The following is an 18684-nucleotide window of genomic DNA, read 5'->3' as shown; positions in this document are numbered from 1 at the left end:
ATTGTGCAATCTGCAGATTTTATTGACAAAGGTGTCAAGTCCTGCAGAACTGAAAGTTGTTTCCCTTGTCATGAGATAAATAAGCAGGTTTGCTGGGGCTCTCAGCTTTATTCAATTTGCTTAGATACAAGGTGACTGTAGGCATTGATTCCATGTAAGACCGGATATAGATTTTTTAAGGGAGGTGCATGTCCTGGGAGTTAGTCACCTCTTGAAGCTGATGGCTTTGCAGCCTGGCTCACAGATCCAAAGAGAGAGAGAGAGCCCGCGCGAGGCCACTGGAAACTGAGAGATTATGGTGAGGCGGAGCAAGTGGGCTGGCCAGTTTTCATTGCTCTGCCTTGGGAATTCACAGTGTGGTGCAGCTGGAATTGAGAGACTCAAAGACCATCCAGAAGAGGGGTTCTCGAACTTGAGTGTGTGTGTCAGAAGCTGAGGCGCTTGTTAGAACACAGGTCTCCAGTCTTCATCTCCAGAGGTTCCGATTCAGGAGGTTTGGGTGAGGCCTCAGAATTTGCATTTCAAATAGGGTCTCAGGTGGGGCTGATGCTATTGGTCTGGGGACCACGCTTTGAGAACCACTGGTCTAACACAACTCTTCCATTTCACAGGTGAATACACCGAGGCCCAGAGAGAAATGCTGATTTGTAGAAGCTGTACCCACACAGGCCTAGAAAACCAGTGATTCCCGATCTCATACCAGGGTCCTTGTCATTTCCCTAGAACCACTCTTTGCAGCCTTTCTACCTGCTGCAAATAAACATAACCTGAACCTAGAGATGAGGAAGTTGTTTCTGAAGCTGGTGGCAGGAGTGGAGCGCCTGTCTTCCTGCTGGAAACTTCTATGCCTGCATTCAAGGTGAGCAGCTTCTGTGTCTGAGACAAAGTAAAAGGTCTTTGGAGAGTCCTGTCGATGCTCCCCCTTATCAGAGACAAGGAGAGGCTGAGAGGCTCGAGCTGTTCAGAAATGGACTTGGTTGTCTTACACAGTAATGAGTTTCCAGACACTACACTTTTCTTTCTTAGTGGAGGAATGTGGGAGAAGGTATTTGCGATCAGAGAAGCTATTTGGGGTTGGGTGACCTCCAAGCTTCCTTCTAACTTTGAGATTCTATGGCCTATGAAATTGGCTCTTTTAATACATATTGAAGTAAAAATCTCCTCATTTCAGCCTTACTAAACCATAGTTTGTAACAAGATGCAAGCTGTAATCGAATAATGTTGAGCCCTGAAAATAGTTTACTGTGCAAATTCCTATTTCCTGAGTCTGATTTTGGCAATCAATTTACAAAATACGTGTCCTGACACTTGTACTAAAATATACGCAGTCCCTCCACATCCTCTTAACCTGCTTTATTGTCTTCTCAGCATTTATCGATATCTGAGATTATATTACAGACTTATAGCCTTGCTTTTTATCTGGGCCCACTGAGACCAGAATATAAACCCTATGAGAACAAAATGTTACCTCTCTTAGCGACTGCTCTAACATCAGTGCTCACGTGGTGCCAGGCACACGGTGGCACTGGATCAGCATTTGCTCAGTGGATGAACTCTGAGGGTTCCTTACCTTCAAATTAGCATCTACAGAGGTTTTCTGAGATATGAATTTAGTAACCAGGAAGGAACTACTGTATTTATAAATCTATTAAATGAAGAACATGGATGGGGACCCAACATAGTCACATATTTCTTCCCTGCGCCAAAATATATACAGTAGATGATGTTAAGAAAAGATAGGGAATTCTAAACGGCCATCAAATACACCTAGCTTTGTTTCTCTCAGAGCCTCTCTGTCTAAGAGCCCTTTGTAATTTTTATATCAATGTGGGTCATTTGCTAGCACTAAATTCTTACGGTACAACCACCAGCTCTATCAATATGGCTCAAAATTTCAGATTCATTCAACACACAAAAATATTATACCACTATCTATAATGGAATCATATTGCTTTGTGATCCTCTCCATGGACCAAACTTTACTAAATTGTCTTTGAAATTATGGACGATAACGCTATTTGGAAATTTTTCATGACTGCCATTTTGTTTCAAGATTATGGACTGAGCCTCAAGCTGAGCCTAACTGGGAATGGACACTGCAGTGCAATAATACACTGAATTTCATTAAAGTAAGGCAACTTCTTTGAAGTCATCCTAGAACAAAGGGCCAAACAAATATGAAAGGCTTAGGGATAAAGTTAAAATCAGGCAGCTTCCAGGAATACAATCCCAAGCAGAAAAACACTGAACATACTGGAGTCAACCTCCTGGATTGCAATGGGAAGCACATGCAGATTTGGGTTGAGTCCGTAAGGGCCAGGATGTCCAGGTGAATCGTTTCATGGAGTTGGTGAGGTAGCATTCACCAGATGGGAGCCCAACCCTGCTGTGGGCTCAATTTGCAGACCAGAACAGCAGAGGTGAGAGGAAAAGCCCACCTGGAGGGGTCTCATAGGCACTCTCATCAAAAACTGTAGAACCAACGAGTTATTCAAATCTGCAGCTTGGTAAGGAGAAAAAGCACCAACTCTGAAGTTAGACAGATCTGGGTTCAAATTCTGATTCAGCCGCTTACTAAATAGGTGAACTTAGACAAATTATTCACTTCTTGAGCCTCAATAGCCTCCCATTTAAAATCAAGATAGCAGATCTGGGGGATGTCATGTACAGCATGGTGACTATAGTTAAAAATACTCAATTGTATGTTTGAAAGTTGCTAAGAGAGTAGATCTTAAAAGTTATCACAAGAAAAAAATGTAATTATTTGAGATGATGGATGTTAACTAAACTTACGGTGTTAATCATTTCACAATATACAGGTATATCAAACCATTAAGTTGTACACCTTAAACTAATACGAAGTTACACGTCAATTATATCTCAATAAAACTGGAAAACAATTGTGATAATAGTGTCTATTATCAAAAGATCTGGGAAAATTACAGATATTTTATGAAAAAAGTCAAATGAGATTGCATCCTGTACCTTTAAAAACATGTCAGCCAACAGCTGTAATTCACGGAATGCCACCGTGGGCAGGCACAACAGGCCAGTGTGGAGGGGACTGAACAGGGCGTGGTAAATACACATCTCCACATCCACCTACAAAGACACACTACGCCTGGTGTCGTCCACTTTGTTAAATGATAGCAACACAGCTTTCTATCTTGACATTCAATAATATCCTCCTTTGAAATTTTGTCTCCTCATCTGTTAAATGGGGCTAATCCTATTTAGCCCCACCCACCTTGGGGGACCTCCTGAGCATCAGGGCAGATAAAAGAGGTGAAAGGTGCTCTGAGGGTGGCAGTGCACATTAGGATTAGATTTCAAATGCTCATTCTTTTGGGCTGTGGTATTTTGGGGGTTCCTAATCATTATCATTACAAGATGTAAGATAAAATGACATTGTTTCCTCTGCAGAGGCAGACACCTCATTACAAAGCCTGGCTTCCAGCTTCTCTCTTGCCCCCTCTTCAGTGGGAACAGAAAAGAAGCCGGCTTGCAATAAAGGGGATGCGATGCCTCTTGAAATCAGGGCCTCTGAGGGTGAAGTTTGTATTGACACTCTTAAAATATGAGCCTGTCTCAGTGTTTTATGTCATCAATTGTGACTGTCAGTTTCCTCTGCAAGCTGAGGAATAATGGAGCTATTTTTACCCCTGCTCTTCCGAAACTAGCATTGGCCCACAGGCTGGGTGCAGCCCTGGCTCTGGTAGGGGGAGGGATCTGTTTTAGGAAGACAGCTGGTTTTATGATGCTGTGTACTTAATTCCAGACACAAGCATAGGGAGCACACAGGACCCTCAAGCTGAGAGGTATGCCATGCCCCTGAACTTTTTGGAACTTGAAGACTGTTCCTCTGGAAGCTAGGGAAGATTTTCCTAATTCACTAGCACTTCTCATTGCAGCATCAATGAGAGGCTCTCTGAGACAGTCTCCTCTCAGCTGGGCAGGCACCTGGCTAAAGCTTCAGGGACGCTAGTGTTTACAGGCCCAATCCGCCTCTGTAAGTTGAGCTTGGCTGCCTTAAGATCTGCCCCAGGTAATGGCATCTTTCTGGGAAGCAAGGTTTAAACTTCTACCACGGAAACATAAAAAGCACAGCGATCTACTAATAAATCAGAAGACAATTAAGGTGAAAAAGTCAATGCTCGGGAAACATCAAGGATCTGAATTAAATCAACATATCAGGATAATTCAAACGCTAGTGCCTGGAAGGCAGCGTTTTATTCACAATCCAATTCATCCATCAAGCAGCATTTCCCCACTCGTGGGCCCTCGTTCTACACAATGATTTGGGACATTTGCCAGCTGCAGCCCGTTTTTCTGGCTGGTGATCATTCTTGATTGAACATTAGCCAGGGTTTATAACCAAACTTAGATTAAGCTTATCTGCTGGCCCTCCCTGCTCTGCTCGTTTTTTCCTCTTTCCCCAGAATATCCTTTGTGCACACACATTTCCTCTATTTCTTTTTCTGTATCTATCCAAAACAGACTAGAACATGTCCAAAAGACGTTTCTGTGGGCTCTTCCCACCTGGGGTCAGAAAGAACACACAACAGTCCACCTTCCTTTCCTGTCTGGGACATCCTTGAAGGAATACTTTTAGAACTGCTTCATTTGATGATTACAAGGAGCTTTTCAGTGCCCCGGCGGTTGGCCCCATGTTGAAGGGGACAGAATGATTTCATGGCTTGAGATAGGAGAAACATCAGCGATAATAAGAGCTGCCTGCACTGATGATCTACTACAGACTAGAAACTCTCATTCATTCCTTGTTCATATCAGCTCTTTCAATCTTTACAGTAAGTCCCAGAATAGACACTATTTTTCCCCATTTTTCAGATAAGCCAACTGAGGCTCAGAGAGGTTAAGTTACATGCTACGGTCTCAGAGCTAGTAAGTTACAGAATTGGAACTCACCTCTGTAAGTTGAGGCTGCAGGTATGTCTGATTCCAAAGATCATTTTTTAAAAATTTTATTTTAACTTCAGGGTCCATGAGCCTCAGAATAACAACAACCCAATAAATACAGAAATACTTTTTGAGTACTTCCTATTTGCCAGGCTCTGCTCTAAGCATCTTGCATGAAGTCTCTCCTTTAATCTTTACATCATATCTCTGATGTAGGATATTGTTATTCACATATTATAGATGTAACAGTTGGGAGATAGAGCACAGAGAAGTCAGTAACTCATGCAGATCACCCAGCTAGTGAATGACAGAGCTGGGGTTCAAATGAAAGCATTTGGAAGCCCGTGCCCCTAACATTTACTAATAATAACTAGGGTGGATTATCTCTCTACTTGTCTTGAACAGTGCCTGAGCCCTGAGAATCTGTACCTGTATCACCATCCTAAGGTCACAGACACAGATGGCTCGCTTGTGTTCTTCTGGACATGTTCTGTGTCAAGAGTAGGCTCAGTGGGGCTGGTAAAAGGCAGATTACTTCCCAACAGCTTGGCTTTCCAGACTTTACACTATTTTTTCCAATCCTAGCTTTTTCTTTGCGGTTTAATTATTTACTCACTCAGGTTCATTTGCTTTGGAGCTTCTTGAATGTCAGAGCTTCAGATCTCAAATGCGAGCCAAGTTTTGGCCTTTGCAACAGCCCAAGGTTAATGCGGACCGCAAACAAGGGGCTCTCCAAACCATTGCGGCTGTCGGTCTGCTGTTCACCCCGCACCTGCTTCCTGCTCCAGCATGTTTCCTAGGTCTTGTGTGAAAGCAGCTTTGACGCCCCAAGGGGCTCTGGTGTATGTGTATATGTATGTATGTATGTGTATATATATATACACTCCTCCCCCAAAGCTTGTCTCACTGCTGCCTGAATATACACAGCCAGTCTACTGGAGGTGGCAATAAGGATTTAGGGAATAAGTCCTCACTGTAGAGGGAAAGTGGAAAGAGCACAGGCTTGGCATCAGGAGGCCTGTGTTCTAGTCCTAGCTTGGCCATTACCGCTTGATCTCAGCCAGGACACTTAACCCTCTGAACCTTGATTCTTTCATTTTTAATTTTGAGGCATTAAACTAGATTAGTATTACCCAAACCATCTTCTGCAGAATGTTAGTATTCCTTGATATGTTAATGAGTGGATTTGGAAAAATAAGAGTTCTGCAGTCAGATAAGTTGGAAATAAGTTCCTCTACGAATGGATTCACATCGCCCTTACATGTATTAAAAGCGACGAGATGTTATGTTGTAGATAATCATGTATTTTTGTTTATTATGATATTTAACAAACTTATTTGATAATCAAATTCTTTTTTCTCACAGAATAACGTTGACCATTTCTTGAGATGCTGGACAATCTGAGAATTAGTTTTAGGATAGCAAGCAGGTCCAAATACAGCATCTTCCACATTCAAACATCAGGAGCTTAACAAATAGTTAATCCATTTGTTAAATGATTAGACTGCTAACATAAGGAAAACTCACAGTATTTAAAAGCGAATCTATTCTCATGTAAGGCAATCAACTGACAAGACAGTAGAATTGAAATCTAAAACCCATCTCTACGGTAAATGGCAAATGAATGGTCCTCACAGGTGAAGTGTCGACAGTGTCCTACATCTAGCAGAACTATAGATGCAGACAGGGTTTATCATTCCATAGTCCCAGGTTCTTCACGATGAGCTTCTTTTACCGTGCAGAAGGGATCTTAAGGTCAGAGATGCTCAAATATTGGATTGGAAGAGAGCTTCTTACCTGGAGCTGAAGATTTCCAACTCTACCTTGGTACCCCTTACAGCTCAGGGTTACACACACAGAAGTTAATAAACAGGAGTTGGTCAAATCAGACTTCAAAAAGTGCCTTTGTGAGATATACACGTTCACAAAGGGCAAAAAACCAGTAATTCCATTTTTAAAGGGAGCCACTCACAGGCTAATTTAGTTTTCCTACTTAAGTGTCTTTGTTTTATTGCTTTTCCCTTTCTCTATGTAGCAGATTTTATATTTGAATGGAAAATGAAATTGATAAAGGGTCTGGGTTGTTTAGGTGAAACTTGTCTGCTCTCGACTCACCTTGCTCTTAATTGTGACAGTTTGGGATATTCTTATTTTATCTAAAAAAGAACAGGTCCTACCCTTCTCCTCTGCGATGTGTTTGTTGTTTGGTTTGGGTTTCATTTTACCAGGTGTTGGTAGATACAACCATCTCACCTGGGCTGTGTTCACGAGGCCACATCAGTCATCTGGGAGGGTCTACCAGATCTGAACAGGCAGAGAACCTCAGTTTAAAACCTCGAAGCCTTTTATGGAGTGAAAGAATCATGGTACGCAAGGCAAACAGTCCTAACAACTCCCTCTCTCGCCCTCTCTCACCCTCTCTCACTCCCATTCTGGAGTTCTATACCTCCTGAGCACAGGTCATTTGAAAGGCCCTGCTCTAAGGCAGAGCTCTGAGAATATCAGTCACCCCACCCTCCACCACCTGCCAGCTTAAATCCTTTGAGTGGTATCCCACAGTGCAGGGACAAGAGTCAAAGCCATCTGCCTGGTGGAGCAGCCCTTCCTTTTTATCTGCCTCTCCAGATCACCCCCAGCCATCCCCCAGCTCTCAATCCGTGGGCAGCCATCCCTAGCATCCTCCTGTCCCTAACAAGACAGGCTGGCTGTATCATGACTCCAGTCTTTTTTCTCATTGCTACCAACACTTAGATCTGCCCTTTCTCTCTCTCCAGCCACCAGGACTTCAGAGCTTCATTCAAATGCCACCTTTTCTGGCCCTCCAGGGAGTACTGACTACTCTCTTCATTTGCCCCCACTGGACCCTGGGCACACACCGTGTCAGCACCAAAGGCATCAATGCTCTTTTCTGTCTCCGTGTGCATCTCTCTCTCTCTCTTGGAATGGCAACCCCTGGAGAGCAGTGACTGGGTCAAAGAGGTCTTCATGTATTAGAGTCCCTGATACAAAGTAGATAGATGCTTAATATATATTTGTTTAAAAACAATCACATGCACTTGAAATTATACTAACACATATATTCCACTATTGAAAACCAACTGGAATCACTGTGTACAAAATATCAAATAAAGGTTGACATACCAGAGGTGCATAATGTGCGTTTAATAACAATAATTAAAACCACTAATATTTATTACCTGATTCTTATGAGTCAGACATTATGCTACAACTTTATAAGCAAACATACTCTCCAAGGTGGAAACTATTATTATCCCTATTTTGGACTTGAGAAATCAGTGGATGTGGTTTCTTAAATCACTTGCCCAAGATCTCTTGGTCTAACCTCTTTGGTCAGCCTCTTTCTTTTCCCAATTCCTTCTAGCGATACCTCACTGCTCTAAATCAGAGGGTGCCCGTCACTTTTTGGCCCGAGTTGGTGGCAAATCCACTGGGGCTGCTCCTGGAGGAGGTGATGTGAGTTCTCAGCTTATGGGGCTGTCATGATCAAGGGAGAGAATGCGCATGAATGCACTTTGCAAAATAGAAGCCACCGTCTCAAAGCGTGCAAAATAACCAGAGGTGGACAATTAGGATTCCTCGACTCAAAGGCAGCAGCCATCGGGGCATTTGCTTGCCCATTTGAACTTGAGTGGACGTTATTTGGGATTTCTCCAGGTGCAGCGACACCTGAGGCCATAGGGATCTGCCTGCTGCGACAACGCTGAAAGGGAGTGTTGTGTGGGCAGAATCAGGAGGCGAAGCATAAACAGAAAATGAGGAAGGGCAAGGTGGTGGTGGAGTTGCCCTCAGAGTAATCTCATTTTCCGAACAATCAGGAGGATGCTGTGAGGGGTGGGTAAAACTTCCTCTGGGCAGAGAGCTACTAAATTACAGCTTCCCAAAGCAGGTACTTGGTGGAGGAGGGACAAGAGGGATTTCACAAATAAAGTCAACATGAGGCCCCAGCCAGCTAAGTATGCCTGCTTTTCTTGGGGCCATCTCTCTAGCACGCAGCCAACAGAAATGACGCCAGAGGGCCCAACCTAAAGTCCCTACTTTATTTGAATAAAAAAGTCTCTAAATGCTGAGATTTATAACTTCACAGGAAAGGTTTGGAAGAGGGAGAGAAGCTTAAAAGAACATTCTGTGTAGCGCTACGATGCTGCCAACGGTTTGTGGGTTGGACAGGGCACTGCGTTCCTACAGATTATACATAACTGAAGGTTTCTTCTCCTTCTCTTTTAATAGCAAGGAAATACAAATCCTCCCCTCATGTCCGAGTCTCCATTCTGCAGAATTTTTGTACAATTTTCCCCATTCAGGAGTAACATTTAACTGAAGGGAAATCAGAAAAACTGTAGCTTTTTTTTTCTTCTTCTTGAAACCAAAGGAATTTAAAGATATCAAGTTTAGGTTTCTAATTTAATTTCTCAACTTTCTGTTTTTTAATGAGAGAAAGAATTTTACTGGATTTAAGGAGAAGGCACATGTTTTTGTGATTACTAGAGTTTTGGTGGTTGGTATTTTATGAAAATGCCACAGAGCTTTACTATGAGGAATAGTAAGCATTTGGAGTAACCCCCCCACCCCCCACCCCCGACTCCCACCAAAGAGAAATGTCAGCAAGAAATCCAAGTAAGGGAGTTATTTTCCTTTTCACATGGAATAAAACACAGATTCTGAACTGTGAAAAGAAAGTAAGAGTGAGAAATATTTTTATTCAATTCTTGTTCTAAGCCCCCGCCTCCTGGACTGCAAGCTATGCCTGGATTACAAACTGAGGTTTTGGTTGCTGGTTAGTCGCATTAGGTTAGTCTCAGCAGAGAGCACGTTATTATAACTCAATCACTCAGGCAGGAATGAGAGGAAAAACCACTGTTGCCTACTTAGGAAGAAAGGGTTTGTTCAGCCATTCAGACATAGCGCAGAATTGCATGGCGACCTGGAACTACTTAAATAATCAAGGTAAGTAATACCATGGCCACACGAATCAGCAGAAGGCACAGTGGTCGCCAGGCCATTTCTTTGATTCTGATAGTTCCCTCTCGCTGGTAGCACCCAACTGAAACTCATCACTTGAGAGAAAGCTCTGTGGGAAGGCGACACCTTACCTAGGCTAGCCTCCTCCCCCGTCCTCCGTGCTGACTAGCCAATCAAATCAAGCAGTTCATGCCCCCTATTCGTCTTTTTTTTTCCCCCCCAAAACTTATCACATTTTATTATTATTTATTTTATTTGCGTTTTTTTCTCTTCTGCATCAACTATTAGACTGTAACTCCATGAGTACAAGAGCCCTGTCTTTCTTGTTCACTCTTATATTCCCAGTTTTATATATGTATGTATAGAAAATGAAGGAATAAATGCAATATTTTTTCAAAGAATACTATATATATATTCATATTTTCCTCCAAGCTGTTCCTATCTATTCCCCATTTATCTAAATCCAACCAGTTCTTCAAGGCCAAGTGTGGTGCCACCTCCTTCATGAAGCCTTCCATGGCTACTCCAATCTAAAAGAGAACTGTCCCTCTTCTGAGTTGTTAACCAACCAGTTTAGCAATCTGTGGTTTGATAATTGACTTTTTTTTACTGCATTTTCAAAATTCTCCATGAAGTAGACCTTTGTCTACTTGATCACAGGGAAAAATCTACAAAGAATATAGGTGGTCAGTCACGAGAAAAATGATAGTATCTTCCCTTCTGAAGGGTGTTCCTTGAGAAAGAAAGAGTATGTACAAAAATCAGAAGGTATGGAAGCAGGTGGAACACGCTGTGCTCAGGAAATAGCAAGAAGTCCCAGGTGCTGGAAGGTGGAGAGAGTGGAGTGTCCAGCAGTCAGAGAGACTGGACCCTTTGCTGCTGGAAAGGCCACATGGAAAGCATGAGAAAAAATGCAGGCAGCCTCTAGGAGCAAAGGCCAGTCCTAGGCTCAGTCTTAAAAGTGCAAGGAACTGAATGAGTCAGCAACCTGAATTTGCTTGGAAGCGCATCCTTCTCCAGAAAGTCCACTAAGGATCGTAGCCCTGCTGATCCCTCGATTTCAGCCTAGTGAGATCCTAAACGGAGGACCCAGCTGAGCCCCCTGGACGTCTGATCCACAGAAACTGTGAAATAATAAATTTCTGTTGTTTCAAGTTGCCAACTTTCTGGTAAATTGCTACAGCAGCAGTAGAAAATGAATACAGTTTTCGTTATTTCTCTTATCGCTGCGTTTTTATGGCTGAGGTCAGTAGAAAAACTGGTCTACAAAACAGGTGCTAATGAATAGTGCTAACAAACTCTCCCTGTGACAGACCGAACGCCAGGGATCAAAACTGCCAGCCTTTCAAGACAACTTTCAACACCTACAGATGATGCCGACACGGTGAACTTTCAGTTGTCTTCGGGCGCAATGCGTATTTTTTGTTGCTTATCCACCATCACTGCATAATCCTGACACCTTATCTTTGTCATCAAATACAATTGCGGTCCAGCTCATGTCTGCCCCTCTGTGCAGGTATGTGTGTTCAGAGAGGGATATAACTCACCCCAATAAGAGTGTTATTGGGAAGGAAAGCCTGCTGCTTAAGGAAGGAGATTTCTATAACAATTGCTGCTTTTTACTTTTTGTGCTTGAATATATTATCCAAAACGCAAGTGAAAGGAAATGAACATTATTAATGACTACGTGGTAAGCAGGATGCTGGATGCTCTTGTGTATATTCTCCTTTTATTTGGCTCTCATAAAACCCTGCCAGGTAGGGATTAATAGCCTCATTTTTCAGATGAGGAAAAGGAGGATCAAAGAGGCTAAGTTGCCCAAGGTCACACTAATAGTAAGTGGGGGATTTAGCATGCAAATCTACATCTGAGAGCTTTTCTCTCCAGTTTTTTTTTTTTTTGCCTACTACGCTGCTTTAGAAGTTGCTGCATTTATTCTTAAGCTACTGCTTCTCAAAGCATGTGCCAGGAACCCATGGTGGTCTGAGAGGATCAACCTGATCAACCAATCCCTCAGGAAGACCTGTGCTCAGCACCATCTTAATGTCATACAAGCTCCGAAAAGAGGATGGCATAATCTGGATACCCTCACAACTCAAATTGAATTTGAGTGAGTCAAGATACCCTTAGCAAAATAAAGGTAAACAATGCAAGGCCATATATAAATAAGCACGGAAATGACAGTGAAGACATCAGAGTTGTATCAGAGAAAGCAGGAAACGCCAGAATGGCTGAGGAAATAAGTAGGGAATAGTTAAAAGCCAGATGGAAAAGAAGAGAATGTTCTATGTGAAGGAGGCAACGTGATGATTGGAGACTCAGATGAAGGGCTAATTATGGTATTTTCTGTAGGATAAAGGAGAGATTTAGCAGAACTCACAGCAAGGGAATAAGCTGAAAATGATCAGGAAACAAGGTGAGGCTGTGAGTGTAGATAATGGAGGGTCTTTTAAGCCTGATAAAGACTTCTGGGCTTGATGCAATAGGAATGGGTATTTCTACATCTGGCATCAGTTATTCATTTACCTACGGCTCGCTTCATAGATGTTCCATGAAAAAGACCTCCATTCTTCTCTTTCTGTTTCAGTAATTAATATCTTTATTTAGTTAGAGTCATAATGGGCAGGTGGATGTGATAAAGTTTTGCTCTGGGCTGATTATTTCCAAAAGGATCACCAAAATGAAAAATGAAGTAGAGAAGCATTGCCCTGGACCAAGAAGGTGCAACCTTGGGCTGGTGGGAGGTCAGTCCACACAAACGAAGTGTTTCTGGGGTCTGAGTACCTTCTGTTTGCAGGTGGAGCTGACATGCTGTGTCGGGGGACTCCCCTGAGGGAGTCATCACTCACGATCCTCATCAGTATCAAGAGAAGACACCCAGAAACAAGATTCTCCTTTCTAAGACAGTCCACTGGGACAGATTTTCCTCTATTACAATTAATATCAATTGGAACTAGAAAAATAATGGAGGAAAAGTCAACAAGAAAAGCTATTTCAGCTATTTTATTTGATATAATAAAATTTTATTTGCACTGTCCATGAAGACTTCAAAGCTCTCAGAAGATTTTGTCTTCTCTTTTGCATGATGCCCTGTGCAAATGCCAAACTCAGAGCATATGTAGATGAAGACTTCCTGGTTGAGGAGAAATGGCAGAAAAAACAAACAGGACAGCTGTTTTTTGAAGTGGGAGCCATTGGCTTGACAACCTCACCTTAGAAATAGCCATAGGTATTCTGGGAAGGAAAATAAGCAAATACAAGGAAGTCCTTTGTGTCATAAACCTATAATTAATAGCTGGCTCCTTCCCTTTAAATGCTCTCGGTGTGAGTGACAGCAACACTGCGTAGCCATAACTTGACTTGTTCTGTGTGTGTGTGTTTGTGTATGTGCAAAGTGGGGTGGTATGTGCAACAGACACTGGCTGGTTGGATTTTCCATTGTGGGGTGGAGTTGTGAATCTCAATCTTTGGAAAACTTCTTGCATCCCCCCTTGTCAGATTCTGATCTGAGAAGAAAGACTCAATACTCAGTGACTCTTGGGAAAAATTTTTGGCAACTATCTTCAGCCATGACTAATTTGTCCCCTTCCCAGTTGCTGTCCTGGCACTTGAATTCTTATGGAGATCCGAAATAGGACAGTCTGGAAATCTGGATGGTTTTCATGCCCAGTTGCTGCTGCATTTATTTTAGAAATATATTCCCCTGTTTGGGCAACGATACAGAATGCAGCAAAAAAGGTTATGGTGGTCAGTTCTGGGAAGGCACTTGAGAGAAAATTGAAAAGACCCAGCAACCAAAATGGCGGTGAGGAGAGAAGAGAAAGAGGAGGGATAATGGGGAAGGGGATCAAGGGTCTGCTTTCTTTAGCTTCTCCCGGTGGGGGGCAGGGGGACAGAAAGGAAGGGAAGCAAGGCAAGCAGTTAGCATCAGCTGGGGATCTGTGCATTTATGTTATTATAATGGTTATTGAGTAAGATTGTAGGTGATTTTATTTTTCCTTGTACTTGTTTTTCTAAATTTTCCAAATTTTCTTCACTACCAAGTATTTCTTTTAGATGATAAAAGAAACAATAAATATTTTTCCAAACAATCCTTTGCTTTATGCTGTGGGTGAGGAATCCATTTTTATTGCTGTTGATGGGGCCTCAAAGAGAAAAATAGTATCTAACATGAAAGGGGTTTATTATTTACTAGGACACATACTGACATGGACTTTCAGGCCTATGACACTCCTACTGAAGGATGATGAGGTGCCCTCACATATTTATAGCTCGAACATTGCCAGAACTATGTCTTATACATATTAGGCACTTGATACTTTTTCAATTATGTGATTACAATAAATAAATTAAGCAAAAAGATAACTGATAGAACAAAGAAGTATGTTCTAGAAGAGAAATCTCTTTGGCGTACTGGTCTTACTTCGAATATAAGACATGACAAGCTGGTGCAGAACCACAGTTCTTTCACTCAATCTCAGTGTCTGCTGGACATTTGAAAGGGGATGAAGTCGCCCAACACTTCGCTAAACATTTTAGATGTGACCCTAAACCCATGGTTTCGTTAATGACTTGCTCTAGTCTGTTTTTATTTTTAGCCTATACCATTCTCAAGATGTGAATTTTTGTATATTTACTAGTAGATTTGTAAAGTCCTTCAAATAGTGTAAAACTTTTCTTTAAAAAATAATACAGTTTTGTGGCCAGCTCAGTGGCATGGTAGTTAAGTTTGTGTGCTCTGCTTCGGTGGACCAGGGTTTGTGGGTTTGGATCCCAGCATGGACCTATACGCTGTTCATTAAGCCATGCTGTGGTGGCATCCCACATACAAAATAGAGGAAGACTGGCACAGATGTTAGCTCAGGGACAATCTTCCTCAAGCAGAAAGAGGAAGATTGGCAACAGGTGTTAGCTCAAGGCCAATCTTCCTCACCAAAAAAAAACCAAACAACCAAAAAACAAAGTTTTAACTGTTAGTTTCAGTTTTTTATGATTTAATAAATAAGACCAATCTTGTTCTCCCTTTGCACCACCTTTGCGATTTTCAGGATATCCATGCTCCATCCAGGGTCTCTGTTTTCCAGATGAGATGAAGGCTCTGCACATAGAATCGGCCTCATACCCTGGGCTTGGCTGACTCTGGTTCCAAAGAGCTCCCTTTATATAAAAAAACTAAGTTTAGCAAAGACCAAATTGCCTATTATTTAGTGCCTTATTCTGGGCTCCACTATTTAACCCACTGGCAAGGGTTCTTTATGGATAACTCAGAAGCTGAGTATACTATTGATCCTGTCAAAGACTTAGGAAATACAGTGGGAAGAAAGGAGGTGATGAGAAAATTCAGGAAACTCGGGATCCAGGACTTTCTCTGTGCACAACTGGTTCAGTGACTTTGGACAAAGACTTTAACCCTCTGGGTTTGATTTCCTTGCCTATCAATTGGGAGAGCAACACCTATCTGCAAACCTCAGTGGATTCTGAAGATCAAATAAAAGCCAGGAAATGTGCTTTGAAAAGCATAATGCCCTGTTCAGATGTAAAGGGTGACAGGGATGTGGCCTCAGGGAAAGCTTTTTATCTCTGTATGTCATCAGATCCTCCATCAACATGGGGAGCCCCATCTCCTTACTGACTCCTGTCTACATTCCCAATCTCCCCGGCCCCGTCACTGAAGAATGAGAAAACCACAGCAGAGACAGCCTTGGGACTTGCTCACTCTACTCTTTGATCTTCTTTCTTAATGCCCCCTTGTTATCCAACTTGTTCTGAAGCCTTACGTATTTGGCAAACACCAATGTCAACCTGCTTTTACAACATGCAACTTATTACTCTGAAAGTTATTTTATGGGTCCCTTTTTCCTGTAGAATGGGTTTTGATTTCGAGTCATTAAATGTGTGGACTCTCATTATTCTCTCTGATTCCTTCATATATGTGTATATATCCATCTCTTGTCTCCTGATAGCTTTACAATGTCTTTGAGGACAGGCACGTTTCCTGGTACTTCATTTCACCCAGACCTCACTCCAAGCTCAATATCCTTCATGCCAGGCACCCTTTAACATCAGTGTGTCCTCCTTTCCCCCGGGTTGCGGTTCTACATCCTCTACATGGCAACTATGCCTCTTGAAAATCCATCCCCACTCAACTGATATCTTCAATCTAGCCAGGTGCCTTCCTGTACTCTCCACATTTGCCCACCCGCAGATCTTCGCCCATCTGCTGTCACACTCATTCACTATGCATCCATTCTCCAAGCTTCAACTCTAGGATTTTGTTTTTCACTGAACATTGTAATCCTTCCTAATCTTGGATCCCTACAGCTTCTATTGTTGTCCACTGAGTGAGCATGAATTAAACTTGGTCTGCATTCATTCTCTGGTTGTTTTATGTATGCTGACTTAGTCTTTTTTCAGTCTAGTATAAGGAACTTGAACTCAGGAGCCCTTTCTTGCCTTTTCTTTGCTTCTGCTCTGTGTTTTCCTGGCACTGTGTTATATGTTAAGTAACTAAAAGGCTCCCAGTAATTCCTGAGAATGTAAGCTCTTTATGAACCAGCATATATATTTTATATGACAAAATAATGAAGAAGTTTGCCGGAAGAGCAACAATTGGTCTTTAGTCTATATAACTTTGCACCTAATAAATGTTCAATGAACGACTCACTTACTAGAACTTGTGATAACCAGAACTTTGTACAGTCTTCCATATATTCACAGTAGCACAGCCAACACCCACGGTACCATAAAGAGAAGTTTTCAAATAGACATTACCACAGTCAAAACATAAGTGCCTGTATGTCTGTAGGGCAGGAAAGGGAAGCTGGCTTAGAATCTCTTACCTCTTTTCAAATACTATAATCTTTACCTTTTCTACACAAGACCTTTACTGGGAGGCAGAAAGACATAGTATAAAGGGTCTTGGCATTATTCTTATGCTCCCAGCACTGGGGGATGTTAGACTTAAGACCTTCTAAGAATGGATGTGTCACTTCCCACCAAGGGCTGACTTCAGAAACAAAGTCTCCTTAGAAACTGGAGCACTGCTAGAACCACAACAAAGTTTCACTTTCTGCACCTGCAGCCCCCATTTCCTCATCACTCACTTATTCATTAACTCTTTGTCATCTGGATTTGGCACACAGCCCACCACACCTTAACCATATGAGAAACTAAATGCATAATTTTTATCTTTTCCTTTGTCTTCAGAGCCACCAATTTGTCCATACATATTCTCATCTTCCATGGACTCTCTGCAGCTTCTAGCCCTACTGGCCATCCCATTCTTCTTAAATTCATTCTTCCTTGACCCCGTGGTTTTCCTCCATTATTTCTCCCATTCCTTCTCTGCCTCTTCCCTGATCCATTCTTATTCTGCCTCCCTCTTTAAGGTGGGTACAGGGTCCTCCTTTCCACCCTCTTTACCTCATTCCCTATAATTCTCTCCTTTGGTAAATCTCTAGCTCTAGCTCCACACACTGTTGCCAATTGCTGCCTAACAACTCATCTCCTTGCACACCAATCAGATTCTCTCTCTGATTTTTATAATTCTGTTCATGTGCCACCACTCTTCCAGTTGCTTGGGGTCAACATATTGGAATCATCTCTGACTCTAGCTAGAGAGGGAAAGAGGCGAATCAAGAATGATTCCTTAGGATTATTTTTCACTTGAGCACCTGAGTAGATAATGATAATGCGTTTATGAAGCATATAATCTAGGGGGTGGGGTGGGAGATGAAGGGCAGAGTGGTGGGTACAATTCAAACAAGAAATGGATAATTATAACACCGTATGAAGAATGCAAAGATGGGGTAAGTTAGCTGAACCCAGACTAGGGGGAGGGAGTGGTCAGGGAAAAAAAAAGTATAATTTGGTGATTTCATGACTTTTTCCTATTTAAAAAATGGTTCCCATTGCCTAGGTAAGTAAGCACACGCGCCAGAGTTTGGGGAAAAAAAAACCCTTCTAACTCATGAGCACAACACTCTTTTCCAACCTTATCTGTCATGATCCCATAACTGCAGATCCTAGCCTCAATAAAACTAGACTAAGCACCATTTCACAACACTTCTTGAATATTTCCACTTAAATACTATTGTTTACATGGCTTCTATGTCGTGTTTGCCCCCTCCTCCTATCACCACCCCACCATCTCCAATCTCCAAAAGCTTCTTCCATTCTTCATGACCCATCTTGTATGGTAACTACTATAAAGAAGCACTTCCTGGTCCCACTTCTCCACCCCAACTGACAACATGTAGGTTGCTTGCCCTCACTTGGACAGATCAGAAATTCCTCTATGACTTTCTGATGGCCCCTATAGTCTGCCTTACAATATGAGTTGCATCTGTTTTCCTCCCCTAGATTATACAGGAGAGCCTCTTGGACTGTAATCTCTTTGAGGGCAAAAGCATTGAGTTACTCATCTTGAATTCCTCCCCCAGAACTGCACCAAGCCATACATATACTAGGCACTAAATAAATAATTTTTATATTTTCTCTTGTCTGTATCACTTCCCCTTGAATTCAGCCAATTTTAGGCCACAGTCCTAATAAGTATTCAGTCCCATTACTTGCTAGTTTATAGAGTGGAGATGGTTTTCCAGAGGGTCCTCCCAAAGGCATCATCCTTATCTCTGCCTAGTGACAGGCCAGCCCTTGGAAGGCAGGCTTTTCTGATTTCTCTAGCCTAGAAAAGCTCCGTGTTGTATCAAGGCCAAGTCTGTCGAAACTGTAACTTCTCTGCACCCACACCTGAATCTGCATAATTCTCCAAAGCCACAGAGGTAT

The 18684-nt window shown here is 42.2% G+C and overlaps 1 protein-coding gene and 1 long non-coding RNA gene across 6 annotated transcripts in view; one reads left to right on the top strand and one right to left on the bottom strand.

Annotated features, from left to right (window-relative positions):
* Window positions 1–18684, bottom strand: part of SETBP1 (SET binding protein 1) — a 360545-nt gene that overhangs the window by 77650 nt on the left and 264211 nt on the right. The window lies entirely within an intron of this gene.
* Window positions 362–8059, top strand: LOC138925403 (uncharacterized). The gene is made up of 3 exons (XR_011441514.1): window positions 362–499; window positions 612–859; window positions 7692–8059. It is a non-coding gene; the product is annotated as an uncharacterized lncRNA (long non-coding RNA).

The sequence above is a fragment of the Equus caballus genome, chromosome 8, assembly GCF_041296265.1.
Source record: "Equus caballus isolate H_3958 breed thoroughbred chromosome 8, TB-T2T, whole genome shotgun sequence".
Classification (NCBI taxonomy): Eukaryota; Metazoa; Chordata; class Mammalia; order Perissodactyla; family Equidae; genus Equus; species Equus caballus.
Note: the sequence above shows the minus strand (reverse complement) of the source record. Positions and strands in the feature narration are given on the sequence as shown.